The following is a 14,918-nucleotide window of genomic DNA, read 5'->3' on the forward strand; positions in this document are numbered from 1 at the left end:
CAAGAAAAAAAAAAAATTCACAGATAGTTATCTTGGTGCCACATAGACCAGAAGAATCATTTCCCACCATAAAAGTTGGGGCCGGGAGATGAAATTTTGGATACACGGCATTCAAAATGTCCTTTAGGGAACCAAAATTATTCTTCTATTATAAAAAAAAAAAAAAACACCTGACTTTCTGAACAACCATGCAAGGACACACTTTATTCCACTTCAAGTGATCTTGGTTGACGAAAGCGACTATTAAGTGTGACTCTTTTATTGGATGAAAACTTTCAGCCACATTTAAAGCAAGGAATATATCAAATATTGGTGGTGTAGTGGTTAGCACTGTTGCCTCACAACAAGAAGGTTCTGGGTTTGAGCCCAGTGGCCAACGGGGGCTTTTGTGTGTGGAGGTTACATGTTCTCTCCGTGTCTGCTTGGGTTTCCTTCCACAGTCCAAAGACATGCAGATTAGGTTAATTGGTGGCTCTAAATTGACCGTAGGTGTAACTGTGAGTGTGAATGGCTGTTTGTCTCTATGTGTCAGCCCTGTGATGATCTGGCAACTTATCCCCGCCTCCCTGCTTCCATAGTCAGCTGGGATAGGTTCCAGCTCGCCCGTGACCCTGAATAGGATAAGCGCTTACAGATAATGGATGGGAAAAAAGTGGCAAAATTTCTTCACACTGCAATTGAAGGTGACAATAATACCAGGGTTTCTGCAGTAAATAGTCCACTATTTACTAGTTTAGTAAGGATCACGAAAAGTAATTTTACCCTGCATCTGTGTCCTTTTTCACTTTTTTTTTTTTTTTTGGTGTGTGTGTTTATGTTTGAAAACAGCCAAGTTACCAACAGAAGAAACATCGGAAACTCACCATTTGCCTCATACAAAGCCACAATAACAAACAAACAAAAAAAATCGTGTTATCTACAAACAGAAACGCATTTATCAGAAATGCTAATTATTTTGACTGACTTGTTTTTTTTTCTTTGGCGCCAGGTAAATTAGTGAAAAATGTCAGTGTTGACTTATGTCACAGTCCAACGTCTTTTCAGTCTGAAAGTAGCTTAATCCCAAGAAAAAATGCTGAACATGTTCAAACATAACCTTTCTCTCACAAATACACTTCCACCTCCCCAGTGATGCCATGACAAAGGGTATATAATTAATCACGACTGCAAAAGACGTAAAATTTTAGAAAATAACAACTTCCCCCAGGATAAAAATGATGGCTTAACAGGAATAAGAATACACACTGTATGTTTTTTTTTCCTGACACACTTGAAAGTTTTACTGAACTAAAAGTGATTTTCCTACATTTTTTTTATGATTGTTGTTGCATCATTTGCTCAGTACAAATGTTAACTCAGTGGAAAAAAAAAACACAGCACATCATTTGATAGGTTGCTGTTTACGCATGGCCCGAGGCCCTTTTTGAACACTCGGATTTGTGGGACAATAAAATATTTGGAACATTTATTAGAAACTTTTCCTGATAATAATTTGATTATTCTGATTGATCGTCCCCTGACAGAACCAATAAATCTGTGATTTGACATGAAGAGATTTGACAGGTGATTTAATTTACCTTCTGCTCCATTGACATGGTCAGTCCAGCGTCAGTAGTTAATGATTTTGATGTTTTATTGCCTGTTTTGACTTTTATATTTTATACCCCCCCCTTTTGGATCTTTCACTGTTTGGAAAACTGATATGATGGCAGGAATTTGGCCTTTTAATTACCTAATGTAGGATTCATGCATGTTTCAGCTTTCTGCTTACTTACAGTAAGTCAGGGTGAAGTAAATGACGTAAAAAAATTGTACCAGACATGGTGAGCTAAATATTCTTCAGTTATGCCTCTTAATGATTCTATGTACAAGCCTACGAGTCTTTTCTGAACACAAATGGTTCTATGTTTAATTCTTTTAAGAGGCTAAAAACTCTTAATTATCCAGTGAACCCACAAAGAGTCCCTTGAAGTACCCTTTGGACAAGCTTGCACTATTAATTGTGGCCTCATGGCTAATTAAATAGTCATGAGTGTGTTACACTTGCAAACGTACTCACTTCGGTTAGTAGTAACTTTCTTCATCCAGGAAACTTGAAACTGTGAAAGAAAAGTGAAACACACTCTCTAGTAGCGCACACATGCTGAATACTGCTGCTTCTCTATTGGAAGCAAAGTTATTGTTATAGTTAGTGTTATAGTTATATAATGGATATGGACATAAAGTCCAGACTTTCAGCTTTCATTTGAGGGTATCCACATTGGATGAAGGGTTTAGGAGTTTCAGCTCCTTAACATGTGCCACCCTGTTTTTAAAGGGACCAAAAGTAATTGGACAATTGACTCAAAGGCTATTTCATGGGCAGGTGTGGGCAATTCCTTCGTTATGTCAGTAATTCTCAATTAAGCAGATAAAAGGCCTGGAGTTGATTTGAGGTGTGGTGCTTGCATTTGGAAGATTTTGCTGTGAAGAAAACATGTGGTCAAAGGAGCTCTCCATGCAGGTGAAACAAGCCATCCTTAAGCTGCGAAAACAGAAAAAACTCATCCGAGAAATTGCTACAATATTAGGAGTGGCAAAATCTACAGTTTGGTACAACCTGAGAAAGAAAGAAAGCACTGGTGAACTCATCAATGCAAAAAGACCTGGACGCCCACAGAAGACAACAGTGGTGGATGATCACAGAATAATTTCCATGGTGAAGAGAACCCCCTTCACAACAGCCAACCAAGTGAACAACACTCTCCAGGAGGTAGGCGTATCAATATCCAAATCTACCATAAAGAGAAGACTGCATGAAAGTAAATACAGAGGGTTCACTGCATGGTGCAAGCCAATCATAAGCCTCAAGAATAAAAAGGCTAGATTGGACTTTGCTAAAAAACATCTAAAAAAGCCAGCACAGTTCTGGAAGAACATTCTTTGGACAGATGAAACCAAGATCAACCTCTACCAGAATGATGGAAAGAAAAAAAGTATGGTGAAGGTGTGGTACAGCTCATGATCCAAAGCATACCACATCATCTGTAAAACACGGCGGAGGCAGTGTGATGGCTTGGGCATGCATGGCTGCCAGTGGCACTGGGTCACTAGTGTTTATTGATGATGTGACACAGGACAGAAGCAGCCGGATGAATTCTGAGGTATTCAGAGACATACTGTGTGCTCAAATCCAGCCAAATGCAGCCAAACTGATTGGTCGGCGTTTCATAATACAGATGGACAATGACCCAAAACATAAAGCCAAAGCAACCCAGGAGTTTATTAAAGCAAAGAAGTGGAATATTCTTGAATGGCCATGTCAGTCACCTGATCTCAACCCATTTGAGCATGCATTTCACTTGTTAAAGACTAAACTTCAGACAGAAAGGCCCACAAACAAACAGCAACTGAAAACCGCTGCAGTAAAGGCCTGGCAGAGAATTAAAAAGGAGGAAACACAGTGTTTGGTGATGTCCATGAGTTCAAGACTTCAGGCAGTCATTGCCAACAAAGGGTTTTCAACCAAGTATTAGAAATGAACATTTTATTTACAATTATTTAATTTGTCCAATTACTTTTGAGCCCCTGAAATGAAGGGATTGTGTTTTAAAAAAATGCTTTAGTTCCTCACATTTTTATGCAATCATTTTGTTCAACCCACTGAACTAAAGCTGAAAGTCTGAACTTCAACTGCATCTGAATTGTTTTGTTCAAAATTCATTGTGGTAATGTACAGAACCAAAATTAGAAAAATGTTGTCTCTGTCCAAATATTTATGAACCTAACTGTGTGTGTGTGTGTATATATATATATATATATATATATATATATATATATATATATATATATAAACAGTTGTGGTCAGAAGTTTACATACAGTGACATGAATGTCATCTTGGATATGAATGTCATGGCAATATTTGGGCTTTCAGTAATTTCTTTGAACTGTTCTTTTTCTGTGGCAGAATGATTGTACAGCATACATCTGTAATTAAAAAAAACACTAGAATTTGGTGCACAAGTTTTAATTTTCTTTGGGTTTTCTGAAATCAACACAGGGTCAAAAATATACATACAGCACACCTAATATTTGGGTAAAATGTTACTTCGCAAGATTCACCTTGACCAAACATTTTTGTTTACCATGAACAAGCTTCTGGCAGAATTCTGGTTGGATATTTCATGACTCTTCATGGGAGAATTGGTAGAGATCAATTAAATTTGTGTTTTTTTTTCCTTGGCATGGACTCGACTTATAAGCACGGTCCATATATTTTCAATAGGGCTGAAATCAGGACTTGTTTTAAGCTTAAGCCTGCTTTATCCTGAGCAATTCCAGCGTTATGGACGTGACACTTGAACTCAAAATGGCAACAAATGACCCAGTGCATGTTTTATTGTCTCCCAGTATTTAAACAGGTGTTGCATATTTTAAGGCTGTACCATACTGGAGAAGTGATAGAACAAGAACAATTCCCATAGTACATCTAGGGCATGCCAGAAAATGCCAATAAAAGATGCGTTATGGATGTGACAGAAAAAGTATCACTTTTCTTGGGTGACTGTACATCTTTATCAAACTCTGTGAAATTGTAAACCTAATGTCGAAATGGAGATATCCATTTGATAGAGGGGTCCAAGGTGAATATTAAAAAAATCTTTGTTTAAAATATTTTGTATTTCATGCAGAGTTTCGGAAGGAAAAGTCAGCGTTATGGATGTGACGAAATTCCGTTATGGATGTGACGCGTCTGAAATAGACATGGCATATGTTTAGAAAATCAGCAATTTAACCACCATAACCCTTTGAAAAACTCTCTAAATATCAGCTAAAACTATCAAAGTTCTTAAATAATATTTAGGATGGCTATTGTTTTGCTGTTTTGTGGATTTTAGCATACATTTCTGTGGCTTGTGGGAATAATATAGAATTGTCCATGATCAAAGTTGATTTTAGCTTGGGTTTTACATTATAAGAAAGAAAGACTGACAGTGACATATTAGGTTGGTTACAAATTGGTTCAGCTTATTCACATCTGTAAAATACAGGCCTAGGTGATATCTCTGGGAGTGGTTTTGATGTATTACATGTTGCTTTATTTTTGCATGGTGAGGTTGACATTTACATGGAATTGCCCTCCTCCACAACCAGCTCTGATGCGTGTTTGGGTTCATTGTCCTGTTGTAACTCCCAAGTCCCAAGTTGTGTTCAAGTTTCTAGGAGGTAGTCCTCCTCCTTCATTTTTCCATCCACTTTGTGCAATGAATCAGTTCCACTGGCAGTAAAACACCCCCAGAGCATGATGATCCTACCACCACCAGCAGCTGGTAGAGTGTTCTTCTGTACATGGTAGTCACTGTGGCCAAACAACCCAATCTTTGTCTCATCTGACCATACAGCTATCCTCCAGAAGGCTTTTGCTTTGTCTGTGTGGACAGCTTCAAACTTTAGTTAAGCTTGAAGGTGTCAAGTTTGGAGCAGGGGGTTATTTCTTGGATAGCAGCCTCTTAGTCCATGGTGATCTGAATTCTAGAAAGTGATCCATCAGCTTCCAGTTCATGGCAGGGCAGGACAAATGTATGTCTTCCTTTGCATCTGCTAAATTTTATCTTTCAACTGAGCCATCAAGTATAATCTTCTATTTTGTCTTCTCAAATTGACTGGACTGGTACTAATTAATTAATGCAGCGCTATGTTTGCCAATGAAAGTGCTTTTCTGGAACAAAAATGGTTTTACAACTTGATTGATATTTCAAGTCAAGTGTTTTGTTTTTTTATTGCCCTTCCTCTACACTGTATAGCTTATTGGAATGAAATACAGTGTCTTGCAAAAGTATTCATCCCCCTTGGTATTTGTCCTGTTTTGTCGCATTACAAGCTGGAATTAAAATGGATTTTTGGAGGGCTAGCACCATTTGATTTACACAACATGCCTACAACTTTAAAGGTGCAAATTGTTGTTTTATTGTGACACAAACAATAATTAAGATAAAAGAACAGAAATCTGGAGTGTGCATACAGTGGGGCAAAAAAGTATTTAGTCAGTCACCAATTGTGCAAGTTCTCCCACTTAAAAAGATAAGAGAGGCCTGTAATTTTCATCATAGGTATACCTCAACTATGAGAGACAAAATGAGAAAAAAAAATCCAGAAAATCACATTGTCTGATTTTTAAAGAATTTATTTGCAAATTATGGTGGAAAATAAGTATTTGGTCAATAACAAAAGTTCATCTCAATACTTTGTTATATACCCTTTGTTGGCAATGACAGAGGTCAAACGTTTTCTGTAAGTCTTCACAAGGTTTTCACACACTGTTGCTGGTATTTTGGCCCATTCCTCCATGCAGATCTCCTCTAGAGCAGTGATGTTTTGGGGCTGTTGCTGGGCAACACGGACTTTCAACTCCCTCCAAAGATTTTCTATGGGGTTGAGATCTGGAGACTGGCTAGGCCACTCCAGGACCTTGAAATGCTTCTTACGAAGCCACTCCTTCGTTGCCCGGGTGGTGTGTTTGGGATCATTGTCATGCTGAAAGACCGAGCCACGTTTCATCTTCAATGCCCTTGCTGATGGAAGGAGGTTTTCACTCAAAATCTCACAATACATGGCCCCATTCATTCTTTCCTTTACACGGATCAGTCGTCCTGGTCCCTTTGCAGAAAAACAGCCCCAAAGCATGATGTTTCCACCCCCATGCTTCACAGTAGGTATGGTGTTCTTTGGATGCAACTCAGCATTCTTTCTCCTCCAAACATGACAAGTTGAGTTTTTACCAAAAAGTTCTATTTTGGTTTCATCTGACATTCTCCCAATCCTCTTCTGGATCATCCAAATGCTCTCTAGCAAACTTCAGATGGGCCTGGACATGTACTGGCTTAAGCAGGGGGACACGTCTGGCACTGCAGGATTTGAGTCCCTGGCGGCGTAGTGTGTTACTGATGGTAGCCTTTGTTACTTTGGTCCCAGCTCTCTGCAGGTCATTCACTAGGTCCCCCCGTGTGGTTCTGGGATTTTTGCTCACCGTTCTTGTGATCATTTTGACCCCACGGGGTGAGATCTTGCGTGGAGCCCCAGATCGAGGGAGATTATCAGTGGTCTTGTATGTCTTCCATTTTCTAATAATTGCTCCCACAGTTGATTTCTTCACACCAAGCTGTTTACCTATTGCAGATTCAGTCTTCCCAGCCTGGTGCAGGTCTACAATTTTGTTTCTGGTGTCCTTTGACAGCTCTTTGGTCTTGGCCATAGTGGAGTTTGGAGTGTGACTGTTTGAGGTTGTGGACAGGTGTCTTTTATACTGATAATGAGTTCAAACAGGTGCCATTAATACAGGTAACGAGTGGAGGACAGAGGAGCCTATTAAAGTAGAAGTTACAGGTCTGTGAGAGCCAGAAATCTTGCTTGTTTGTAGGTGACCAAATACTTATTTTACCGAGGAATTTACCAATTAATTCATTAAAAATCCTACAATGTGATTTCCTGGATTCTTTCCCCCCATTCTGTCTCTCATAGTTGAAGTGTACCTATGATGAAAATTACAGGCCTCTCTCATCTTTTTAAGTGGGAGAACTTGCACAATTGGTGGCTGACTAAATACTTTTTTGCCCCACTGTAGGTATTTACCCCCTTTCGTATGAAACCCCTAAATAAGAGCTGGTCCAACCAATTCACTTCATAAGTCACATAATTAGTTGATTAAGATCCACCTGTGTGCAATCAAAGTACCACATGATGTCTGTATAAATCAACCTGTTCTGGAAGGACCCTATCCTCTGCAACACTACTAAGCAAGCAACATGAAAACCAAGGAGCCTCCAAACAGGTCAGAGACAAAGTTGTGGAGAAATATAGATCAGGGTTGGGTTATAAAAAATATCCCAAACTTTGAATATCCCAGGGAGCACCATTCAATCCATTATAGCAGAATAGAAAGAATATGGCACCACTACAAACCTGACAAAAGAAGGCCACCCACCAAAACTCACAGACCAGGCAAGGAGAGCATTAATCAGAAATGCAACAAAGACACCAATGATAACACTGAGGGAGCTGCAAAGATCCACAGTGGAGATGGGAGTATCCATAGGACCACTTTAAGCTGTACACCCCACAGAGCGGGGCTTTATGGAAGAGTGACCAGAAAAAAATAATTGCTGAAGAAAACATTTTTGGAGTTTGCCCAACAGCATGTGGCAGACTCCCCAAACACATGGAAGAAGCTTCTCTGGTCAAATGAGTCTAAAATTTATCCTTTTGGCCATCATGGGAAACGCCATGTGTGGCATAAACCCATCACCCTAAGAACACTATTCTTACAGTGAAGCATGGTGGTGGCAGCATCATGCTGTGGGGATATTTTTCATGTGCAGGGACAGGAAAGCTGCCCAGGACTGAAGGAAAGATGGATGGCACTAAATACAGGGCAGTTCTGGAGGAAAACCTGTTTGAGTCAGTCAGAGGTTTGAGAATGGGACAAAGGTTCACATTCCAGCAAGACAATGCCCCTAAACATGCTGCTAAAGCTACACCTGAATGGTTTAAAGGGAAACATTTAAATGTCTTGGAATGACCTATTCAAAGCCCAGACCTCAATCCAGTTCAGAATCTGTGGCAGAACTTGAAGATTGCTGTACACCAACGCAACCCATCTAACTTGAAGGAGTTGGAGCAGTTTTGCCTTGAGGGATGGGCAAAAATCCCAGTGGCTAGATGTGCTAAGCTAATAAAGACATACCTCAGGAGACTTGCAGCTGTAATTGCAGCAAAAGGTGGCTCTATAAAGTATTGACTTTTGGGGGGGTTGAAAACCTATGCACACTCCAGATTTCTGTTTTTTTTTCATCTTAATTATTGTTTGTGCCACAATAAACAACAATTTTCATATGGTTTGATAGCATGCAATATTGTTTGCATATTGCTTATCCTATGTGTATTACGTTACTCTATCCAATGGAGAATGAGCGTTGAATATGATTTACGAAATTACACGGTTGTCAAGACAACATGACATCACACGTCGGAGCTGGTGCGAATATTCAGTGAGAAACTTTTCTGCTTTGCATGCGCAGAAGCATTTCTTTGTTCGCCAGTGGTGCCCTCAGTAAACTGTTGCAGTGAATTGAAAATGCCATAAGATACATATTACATGTAATACTTCTGTGATAGTGAGCAACTGTGATAATTTGTAAACAAACATGGCCACCAGGTTTCCTTTTTTAAATACAGAAGATTTTGAGAGTAACCCCCTTGTTCTTAACTTTTTGTAAAATCTATAATTGCTCCATCGAATGTGTAATGAAAATAATAATAACGTTGGCTTTTTTCATGGTACAGTATATCAGATATATTCCATTCAGCTGCTCGTCTTTGACTCGTTCAATATCATGCTAGCTGAATGGAATATTTCTGATATACCACTCAACGCCAGCCAATATTATTTAAGTATTAAGTGTAGGTGAGATTTTCTAGCACCTTTTTCAAACTGATAGCCATCCATCCATCTATCCAATATCTATACCAATCCAAATATCCATCCTCTCTCTCTCTCTCTCTCTCTCTCTCTCTCTCTCTATATATATATATATATATATATATATATATATATATATATATATATATATTATATATATATATATATATATATATATATATATATATATATATATATAAAAATAATATCGCTTATCCGTCAGCGTTACAGAGGAAGCTGGAGCCAATCCCAGTTGACTTCGGGCAAGAGGTGGGGTACACCCTGTGCAGGTCGCCAATCTATCACAGGGCTAACATGGAGATGTACAACCATTCATAGTCACATTCACACCTATGGGCAATTAAGAGTAGCCGGCTGACCTAATCCGCATGTTTTTGGACTATGGGAGGAAATCCACACAGGCATGGGGAGAACATGCAAACTCCAACAGAAAAGCCCCAACTGGCCATGAGGTCCAAACCCACAAATGTTTCTTTGATATAATTTTATTCTTTTGGCAGCATTTATCCAGAGGGACTTTTAACTGAGGTGGAATCCAAGCCAAGTACTGCATTATCATTATGGGTATTATGTAAGAGCCCAATAATGTGTCACTGATATTCCTGGGATTTGAACTTCCAACTTTTTACACGCAGAAACTCAATGACCGATCTTTTGCTTTGCTTCAGAGTAAAATAATTTGGCCAGATGAGGCAGCTGAGGGTGGACAGGCTACAGCAATGAATCCATAATGGAATGAAATAAAAAGCTGCCAGGATAGTCAGTGGTGTCTGTGGTTAGAGACTCGTAAACTAAAAGAGGCTAAATGAGAAAAATGGCTTTGGGAGAAGTTAAAATGGGTGTGTTAAAGACAGAAGTGGAAAGTAACGAATTACATTACTCGCGTTACTGTACTTCTCATCTCATTATCTCTAGCCGCTTTATCCTTCTACAGGGTCGCAGGCAAGCTGGAGCCTATCCCAGCTGACTACGGGCGAAAGGCGGGGTACACCCTGGACAAGTCGCCAGGTCATCACAGGGCTGACACATAGACACAGACAACCATTCACACTCACATTCACACCTACGGTCAATTTAGAGTCACCAGTTAACCTAACCTGCATGTCTTTTGGACTGTGGGGGAAACCGGAGCACCCGGAGGAAACCCACGCGGACACGGGGAGAACATGCAAACTCCGCACAGAAAGGCCCTCGCCGGCCCCGGGGCTCGAACCCAGGACCTTCTTGCTGTGAGGCGACAGCGCTAACCACTACACCACCGTGCCGCCCGCGTTACTGTACTTGAGTAGCTTTTTTGTGTACTTATACTTTTTCAAGTAATTTTTAAAGAGTGTACTTTTACTTTTACTTAAGTATGTTTTCTTTTAAGTAGTGCACTTCGGTACATTTTACATCACAACCGTTACTGAGTAAAAAAAAATAAATAAAAAATAAAAAAAGGCTAAAACGGAGAAGGGGAAATGCATGGGCATCGCCACCATTGAATGTGAAGGGGACATGTCCCCCTCACATTTCATAATTCTTCGTTTGGACCCCCCACATTTAACATAAAATATGAGTTCACCCAGCGCCGTTTCTATTGCTTCGTGAAAGAATCCATTCCACTTGATCGATAAGAGAAAACACAGACCACTGAAAATCCACTCCGTGTTTTCCGGGCGTTCCCTACAACAGCTCACCGCGCGCGAGGGAAGTGAATCTCAGCGCGAGCACAGAAATGTTGGTGCAGCTGCTGGAAAGTGGAGGAGGTGACGTCATCCCCATTGCAACCTCACAATGTCTAGCTTTTGCTAAAACCTTATTCTTTTGTTATGTGCCCTCAAAATTAACCCTAGGCCACGTTAAATTAATATTCAACTAAACAGTGAAATAAGCCAATGGGGTATTCTTGATTGATGATGAATTGTTTGCAGTATTTTCTCCCAGACACAATGGACATAAGGACATTCTTTACAAAGAAGCGGACAGTCAGTCAGAATTTCCCCGCAGGACAGGGTTTTTTGTCCCAATGGAAATGTTAGTGCAGTTAGCTGGCTAGTCAATGTTAGGAGATGTATCAGCTAGCTTAACGTTAGCTATCATTTCATTCAAACCCAGTAGGCCTGCCTTACTGTAATGCCAAGAATGAGGTCAAGTCTGCTCTGATGATATTTATTGATTCCTTGTTTTGTCTGGTCTTTGGCAGTTTTCTGGAAAGTAAGATGGGAAATCAGTGTCTGGGGAAGGAATAGTAGAGAGGAAAGCGATGGAGAGAGATGGATGTTATTCCAGGTGGATTGTGAAGGAAAGGGGGATAAAAGTTATGAAGTGGTAGAAATTGTGGTGGCACCAATATAAGAAGGAGTTATATCTATAAATCTATTTGTTATACTAATCTGTAAATGTTACTGTAGTACCACCATTGCATGTAGGTTGACAAAACTGCACTTGTTCATTGTGTGAAGTTCTCTTTTATGTGTCATTGCTTGACCCAGTGTAATTTTGTGTTATGAAGACTGCATGATGCCATGCCATTTTTGTTATGAGTATCGCTAAATCGGAAAAAAGTAAAATGCACCCACTAAAGTCACTGTTGGTGGTGAACAAAATTGCACCTGTTCATTGTGTGAAGTTATTTTTTATGTGTCACCGTTGCTTGACACAGTGTGATTTTGTGTTATGAAGTTTGCATGATGCCATGTCATGCCTGGTCATTGTGTGAGATTATGAATATTCTTATTTTTAAACATACAGTTGAGTGTCACTATTGCTTGGCCCAGTGGCATGTTGTGTTACATCTAAAACTAAATAGAAAACACAAAATAAAAAGTAAAATGCACCCATAAAGTCATTGTTGGTGATAAATTGTGTCACATTCATCTCATTATCTTAGACGTAGCGGTGGGTTTAAAAACAGGCTGATGAATATATGGACTAGTTGAATGAGGACTTATTGTTGAAAATTAATTAAAATTTTTCTGGCGGAGGACCCCCCGCCAGTGTGTCCCCCCCACATTAAAAATGCTTCTGACACCCCTGGGGAAATGCGTTCTGGAAATGAATCACGGGAAGGACAGTTGTCGCGCGCGCGAGTCCCACACAGACGATGGCGGACATGCACCGGCGCTTTAAGGGGGGGGGCTTCGGGGGTCTCAAACCCCTGGGCCACAGCCAATCAGGGGCCTTGTAATATTAATAAAATAATAAACTGTCGGAATCGTGGGCCTACATTAATGTACGGATAGAAATAAGGTTAGAAATAAATGAGCGCACAGTAGCCTGCTGTAAGAGACATGGTGGCTGTGGTTCGCGAAACGAACACCCACAACTGTACCAGAATAAAATGTAACAAAATGTAACGTCACGCACGAAAGCGCGCCAAAGACTGCAGACTACTGAGACACAAATTTAGAGACTTTGAAAGATGAAGCGTTCACATGTTAGCGGGGCGCATAAAAGGAAAAAAGAGAGAGATGCAGGTAATGATAGAATCGCTGCCTAAAGTCACAGACTTTTTTAAGATAAGGATCACCAATCTGTTCAGAATATCAGTTACTTATCAGTTATCAGCCTACCAGCAGCTAGGCTATGTGCAGCTAGGCTAGATATGCTATGATCTGTCCAACAGTAAAATAAATCAGTTGTGATTTGAATACGTGTCGTGTGATTTGAGTTATAATCCTGTTAGTATAATAGCATATTTCGATGGGGATAATAAAATGTCTAAAATGGCATCTACTGAAGAAATTGATGAAAAGATTGTAGCCTATAATTGTCACAGTTCGGGCAGCAGACAGAGTAAGCATACTGAGGGGAATAGCAATACAAAGCTAGCGCATATCCACATTTCTCGCTAGCTGTGTTGAGTGTGTTGTTAACCCGTGTGGATTTAAGTGAAATACTTGAGAAGTTCTGTGGTCAAGACAACGTTTTAAGGTAAGGACGCTTGATTATTAATGTTTGCCTGCCATGGCTTGTTGTTGATGAAAGGCCCACACGATTTTGCCTTATGCAGCTACTGCTAGCGTCATGCTTTGAACTAGGTTAAGCTCATTTGCGCTAAAGGATGGGTTTATTGAAGGACTTTGATGTAGCTAGTTTCTTTTTAAAAAATCGTATGCTCAAAACAGTATGCCCGTGTTCATCATGTTTAACTTTTTTCTTGATGGAGTGCGTGAAATATTGTTGCAAGTGGTATTTCGATGCAGTCATGTCAAAAAGGCAGTTGAATGCACGGTCTTATTCAAGGAGAAGGAAGACTTGCATGATGCTTGAACATAGATCGGTAAAATAGACCCTAGTAGGACTTGGTTTCGTGTATTTCGGTCTGTAGAGTTATGAGTTTGGCCGCTGTCTATGGTGTTTGCGTTTCATGTGGCCGCCGAGCCAAGTACCTTCATCATCATCATATTCCCCTGTCAAAAGTTAAACTCTCTAGGGGTGCTTCTGCTGTAGCAGTTGCTCAAAGTTTGATTTGTCCATCATCATACGTCTTATCTGTTGGGTGTCTATGCCCAGCAGATTTTCCCATTTCGTCCATGTTGCGTGAATCGCGTGTGGGTGGAGCACAGAGGACGGCAGGACAGAGATCAGGTTTGTAAACCGGCTTTATTGCCACACTTTTCAGAGTTGCAATCAAGTTTTCACTAGCGCGAGAGACACACACACACACACACAGCGTCTCGTCCGGTTCTCCCTCTGCTCTCGCTCTCCCTCCTTAAATAGGGCGGTTTACTGGGGAGAACACACAAAACACAGGTTAATGACACTCAGGTGAAGCGATTCTGCCACTTACCTTCCCCAACTCCGCCCTCCTGTCACAGACGGGTGCTTGACCACGCCCCCGCTGCCACATACCCCCACCGCCCGACTCAGGCCGGGCGCCCGTCCGGCCCGCAGCCGACTCCCCCCCCCCTTGACGGGAGAGGAAGTCCGCCACGACCATCTGCGCCCCCGGCCTGTGGACCACCTTGAAGTTGAAAGGTTGGAGCGCCAGATACCAACGGGTGATCCGCGCGTTGGCATCCTTCATGCGGTGGAGCCACTGGAGGGGCGCGTGGTCCGAACAGAGGGTGAAAGAGCGCCCCAGCAGGTAGTAACGGAGGGCGAGGACCGCCCACTTGATGGCCAGGCACTCCTTCTCGATAGTGCTGTAGCGCCCCTCACGCACTGACAGCTTCCGGCTGATGTACAACACTGGGCGGTCCTCTCCCCCCACCTGCTGGGACAAAACGGCCCCCAGCCCTCTGTCCGACGCATCCGTCTGCAACAAAAAGGGGAGAGAGAAGTCAGGGGAGTGCAAAAGTGGCCCCCCACACAGTGCAGCCTTTACCTCAGAGAAAGCCCGCTGGCACTGCTCCGTCCACTGGACCGGGTCTGGCGCCCCCTTTTTAGTGAGGTCAGTCAGCGGGCTGGTGACGTCCGAATAATTAGGTATGAACCTACGATAATAGCCAGCCAGCC

The sequence above is a fragment of the Neoarius graeffei genome, chromosome 6 (genome assembly GCF_027579695.1).
Source record: "Neoarius graeffei isolate fNeoGra1 chromosome 6, fNeoGra1.pri, whole genome shotgun sequence".
Lineage (NCBI taxonomy): Eukaryota > Metazoa > Chordata > Actinopteri > Siluriformes > Ariidae > Neoarius > Neoarius graeffei.